Source organism: Condylura cristata, unplaced genomic scaffold (assembly GCF_000260355.1).
Source record: "Condylura cristata isolate star-nosed mole 26May11 unplaced genomic scaffold, ConCri1.0 scaffold00019, whole genome shotgun sequence".
Classification (NCBI taxonomy): Eukaryota; Metazoa; Chordata; class Mammalia; order Eulipotyphla; family Talpidae; genus Condylura; species Condylura cristata.
The window spans coordinates 10085529-10091663 of NW_004567120.1; the positions used below are offsets into that span (position 1 = coordinate 10085529).

The 6135-nt window shown below is 38.1% G+C and overlaps 1 pseudogene; it reads left to right on the top strand.

Annotated features, from left to right (window-relative positions):
• The first annotated feature begins 1179 nt into the window (after window positions 1–1179).
• On the top strand, window positions 1180–2059 carry LOC101618284 (annotated as a pseudogene).
• The last annotated feature ends 4076 nt before the right edge of the window (window positions 2060–6135 follow it).

Consider the following 6135-nt stretch of genomic DNA (forward strand, 5'->3'; position numbering starts at 1 on the left):
AACATAACATAGAAATAGGTAAATATTTTAAAATATATCAAGTTTTTAATGTATACAGTTTAATATACAAAATTAGTTCAGTTATATGAAATATATTTCATATGGACAAGTTGAATCTAAAAATAAATAAAAGCAAAGTTATAGACTGCTGGTAACTTGGATCCTTTATTTTCTTTTTGTGAAAATTGTGCTTTAAAGATTTATTTATTTATGCATACAGAACTGGGTTGCAGGCCAGATGTGCAGGGAGTGAAAGGATCCACCAGAGACAGAGTGGGGAGCAGAACAGGCAGATTAAGAAGTACACTGGTGAGGGGAGCAGAGGGCTAGACAGGAGAGATCTGCTGCACCATGTGGATCACCTCTGGGCTGGGGATTGAATTCACACTGAAGCAGCTGCAGCTAGCTTGCAGTGCTGTGCATTAACCTGCTGCGCCACCAGGGATGGCACTGAAAATTGTCCTTTTTAAAAAAAATATACATTGAGGCCCTCCCTGGTGGCGCAGCAGGTTAAAGCACAGCACTGAGAAGCTAAAGCCACTTCCGCATGTGTTCGATTCCTGCCTGCCCCAGAGGTGACCACATGTCGCGGCAGACCTCTCCTGACCCGCCCGCTGCTCCCCTCAGCAGTGTACTTCATAGATCTGCCTGTTCTGCTCCCCACTCTGTCTCTGGTGAAGCCTCTCACCGCCCCTGAGCCTCTGGCCTGTACCCCAGTTCTGTATGAACAAATAAGTCTTTAAAAAAAAAATATATATATATATATATACACATTGATTTTTTTTAAAAAAAGAATTACTTATTTAATTATGCAAACAAGAAGCAGGGTGCAGACCAGAGGTGTTGGGAGTGGTAAGAGGATTTACTAGATACAGCATGGGGAGCAGAACAGTCATATACTGAATGTTTACTGAAATACACTGCTCATGGGAGCAATAAGCAAGACAGGAGAGGTCTGCTGCACCATGTGGGTCACCTCTCCAGCCAGGGATCAAACTCATGCTGCAGTGACTGGCAATAGCTTGGTAGTGCTGAGACTTTAAACTCTGAACCACTAGGGAGGCCCCTAAATTGTCATTAATATAACTGTTTCTGTTGACTTTCATGTAAAAAATAGAGAAGGTTTAAAAAATAGGGAAATCGCCTTTCCATCTGGCGGCAGCCATGAGGTAAGCCAAAATGGGCACTTACAAGTATATCCAGGAACTCTGGAGGAAGAAGCAGTCCGATGTGATACTCTTTCTTCTCAGGGTGTGCTGCTGGCAGTATCGCCAGCTGTCAGCCCTCCACAGGGCACCCTGCCACACCCAGCCGATAAAGTGCGAAGACTGGGATACAAAGCCGAACAATGTTATATCATATGTTGGAATTCGCGTGCGTCGTGGTGGCCGCAAACACCAGTTCCAAAGGGTGCAACTTATGGCAAGCCTGTCCACCATGGTGTTAATCAGCTGAAGTTTGCAAGAAGCCTTCAATCTGTTGCTGAAGAGCGAGGTGGGCGCCACTGTGGAGCTCTAAGAGTCCTGAATTCTTACTGGGTTGGTGAAGATACAAATTTTTTGAGGTTATCCTCATTGATCCATCCCATAAAGCTATCAGAAGAGTATAATGGACCAGGCGAGAAAATAACAAGAACAATGAACAGCCATATACCAGAGACATTTTGTGGGGGTAGAATGGGGAATGGGATCAAAAACGGGGTGGGGGGAGGGGAGGGAAGTGCATGGAACTAATGGTGATGGCTCACGGGTGACTCGGTGATGGGAAACCCATGGGGATTACAATTGAGATGAAAAAAAAATGTACGAAATTATGTAAAAATAAACTATTATATTATACAATAAAATAACAGCCGGAAAAAAAAGGTATCAGAAGAAATCCTGACACCCAGTGGATCACTAAACCAGTCCACAAGCACAGGGAGATGCGAGGGCTGACATCTGCAGGCCGCAAGAGCCATGGTCTTGGAAAGGGCCGCAAGTTCCACCATGCTATTGGTGGTTCTTGTGGTGCAGATTGGAGAAGGTACAATATTCTCCAGCTCCGCCGTTACCGCTAATAAGTAATGCTTGTGAAATTCTTACCCGATAAACAATTTAGGACAGTTATGTCTGCTTTAAAGTGTTCTTTTATTTGTTAAAATTAGTGTCTGCAGATTGTTTCATGAATGCATTGTCAAATTATGAGAGTTAAAGTGCAATAATGTTCGAAGGCTATAAGTGATAGTGTATCGTGTTTCTAATAAGATAAATGCTTTGCCTTTGCTTTATCTTATTAGGGAATTATATGTCAGTGTTTAAAATGCTGTTTGGTATCAGAGGTGTAAAATTTAAAAAAAGGAGTGCAGAAACTAGCCCTGTAGCTTTCTTGGTGCATGTGATAAAACCTATAACTTCATTGGGGTAATGCAGTGATCTGCTGGTTTTCTCAAGTGGCTGCTTTTAGGAGTTGTTATGGACAAATTTAAGTTAGATTTTGCTTGAAATGTGAATGTTATCCTAATGCTTTTTTGTGATTATGTGCAGGGAAAAAGTTAACATGGGCCCGCATTTTTTAGTACAATATTCCATTTATATAACTTGCTTCTGAAAATCATCTTAAAGGCAACAGTTCTAGGAGAATTGAATAAACCCGTTGCAAGACCTGTTCTCATAAGTGAAATAATCATGGTTAACTTAAACAAGTGTCTCCACAATACCATTCAAATCAAAATTCCTAATGGAATCCCGTAACTCCATGGGGTATGTAGGATCCTGAATTATACACACAATGTTCAGTAATGGTATTTAAACTGCTGGGAATTGATATTTGGGATTACAAATTAGTAATGCTATTGGTTGGGAAATAGTGATAGTCACATACCATTCAAGTGTGAAGATAGGAAACTGTCCACTTTGATTAAAGTTTTAAATGCTTATCTGTCACACCATTCGGAATCTGAAGAAAGATGGTTGACTTTTTAAATCACTGTTGAGTCAGTCTTAAAAATCATCTTTGGTCAACTCACATTGTCTACTCCAATAAGGCTGCTAAGAACTAAGTAGTCACATTTTAGCTGTCATCTACTGTTTCAGATCTGTGTTTACAGTTACTTTTCTCATCCCTGGTCAACAGCAAAAGTCCTTACCATTCTACAAACGTGATAGGTCAGTTGCTCACCTTAACATTGCACACCATCATTCCTGAATTGGTTTCAAGAAGAAAACAGCAGACTAGGCTGTTTCCAGGATGAATTTGTGTAGAAATATAGAGAGGAATTACACTAATCCTTACCAATTCTTATTTTACTGTTAAATAATTACTTTCACAATCTAATTGCAACTTTTCTTTAGGTGTCTTAAAAGACCCAATTAGGTTTTTCAAGAAAACATAAGCTCAAAACTAAGTTCCACTCAAAGTCTTAAACCATATATCTATTTCCATTGTGTGTAGAGGTTGTTCGACTCAAGGGATAAATGTCTGTTAAACTAAAACAAACAAAAAAGGAAATGGATGTTCCCTTCCTTTGGTCAACTGATAATTTTATTAGAGTGACATGGCACATACATCACACACAGCTAAATAGGCAGTACAGCAAGTCAAACGATTCAACAGTCATACATTCAGTGAGTTTCAATTAATATAACTAATGTATACATTTATACACATATATATGTAATGTATATTTACATAATATTAACTGTTGTATCCACCAAAACTAAGCATGGCATTTTGGATAATGGTCAATAAGAAAGTCCCAAATTCTAGGTTCAGGTTTGGTTTCCATTGTTTTAGTCTAAAATTTCTATAATTTTTTTTATTTCATAAAGTAAGGCCTCAACTCACCTCATCAATAAGTTCTCGGAAACTGAGACTTCAAGTGAAAGATTCATAATAAAGTCAGTTTTACCATTGGCTAGTGGACCTAAATAAAAATTAAGTTCTGACTTAACTTTTTGTGGGCATATTCCTGCTCACAAAAACACCAGCAAACTTAGAAGTGATGATCCAAAACACTTCTAATAGTAAACAATAATGTTTATTTGTATAGTAAACAATAATGTTTATTTGTTAATTCTTTTTTTTTTTAAACCTTTTTTTTTTTTTTTTAAAGATTTATTTATTTGTTCATACAGAACTGGGGTACAGGCCAGAGTTTCAGGGGCGGCGAGAGGCTTCACCAGAGACAGAGTGGGGAGCAGAACAGGCAGATCGACAAAGTACACTGCTGAGGGGAGCAGCGGGCGGGTCAGGAGAGGTCTGCTGCGCCATGTGGTCACCGCCGGGGCAGGCGGAAATTGAACTCATGCGGGAGTGGCTTTAGCTTCTCAGTGCTGTGCTTTAACCCGCTGCACCACCAGGGAGGGCCTGTTAATTCTTTTTCCAAACTTATTTTAGTTCAGGGTCATGGATGGCCAAGCCTTATCTACAGCTTAGATTATAAGGCAGTAGGAACCAGTTATGAACAAGACACTCTTGCATCACAGGACACACACACATGTGCATGCTCATGCGTGAACACACACATGCAGATGATAAATCATCTAGAAATGCCAATGAGCCTAAAGCCAAAGTGCACATATTTGGAATGTGGGAGAAATCTAATTCCCTAAAGAATAAACACACAGTAATATGGAAAAGGTGCATATTTCATACAGTGACCTCCACCAAGAATCATTTTTTTTCATCATTAGAACAAAAAATTACATTGACTGAAACAACGTGATCCAAGGACCTGCTGTAGTTCTCTAATTTTTTATTCCCAGAACTCTTTTCTGAGAGCCAGGAGTACATTTGGCAACTAAATGAAGACAGATGAATTACATTTCACTTTGATTAGTAACAGTTTGACTAATAATTTTTCTCGTGCTTTGGAAGGTTTTGGCTACATTTTTTTATTTACATAAAAATATTAGCAAATTGATGGTGGTCAAAACAGGAGATATGAATTTAATTGAGATCCTTAGGAAAGGCTTGCAAAAATTGTAGAAATATGAGTCTATAAATACAGGATCAAATGAGTTACAACAGTGACCCTCTAAATTTACTATCACCTACTGAGTATTATCTAAAACTGCATAATATTAATATTTCAAACAATTGATTGTCATTTAAATATCTTCATTTTAAAAATTGGCCTCATAATCAAGCCAAAAATAGTTTCTTATTTTCATTTCCCATCAATCCATATGACATTTTTAGTACTTCTTGGATTTAAGACTAGTACAAAAATAGAAGAAGCATATATTATAATAGTTATTTCTGAATCCCAGAACTCTATAAGTGTACAAAATAAATGATTCATAAACTAAATAATAAAACTGTTGCTGGGATGACAGACCACATTCTTATAAAATCTGAAAATTATATTAATTTTCATTAAAGATAGTAGACCATATATGTGATGATATTGGAGGCAATTGTAAAATAGTTCAAAATTTGGTAGTATTTTGGCTTTATACTCACTTTTATTCTAATTTGTGCTCTGTGGTTAACAACAGGTTTAGTAGTTAATTAATTCCAGGTGTTACTTTGATCTGGATCAAAATGCCAGAACAAAATAGTCTCATTTCACGACACCCATTTCTTTCTTGAAGCTCATGTCAAACATGAATCCTATGAAGATTTTCTGCACAGCCATTCTTCCCTCACCGTCCCCAGAACTAATCCATCCCCATTCTTTGTACCAATCAGTTTCTACATGTGAATTTCTGTTTAAACATCCTTAAGTGTAGCTTAGCTTATTTGTCTACATGTCTGTCTCCCTCAGCTGTACACTCTAGGTTTTGCCACCTGAAGAAAAGAATGGCATTTCACTTCCTTTATGCCCTTAGTTCCAGACAATGAATGTGAGAGATTTAACAGCCTTAATTTTTATCTCTCAGTCCATATAGCCATTATATGTTAGCTAATAGTATCTTCCCACTCTGACTGTGAGCTGACCAGATGACAAGATTTGACCAGTAAAAGTTTAGCAAATGTAGTCTTGATAATACTTCATGCTGCTATCACTATGAGACTCTACTTAGTTTAACTTGATAAAGGTTGAATGGCACAGTTATTCCAGCTTGCCTAGGTGAGGTCATGCTAAACCCCTGAACAACCGTCTACACCTAACCAAGCAAGCAGTAGAATGTAGCTGAAAGCAGTAGAATG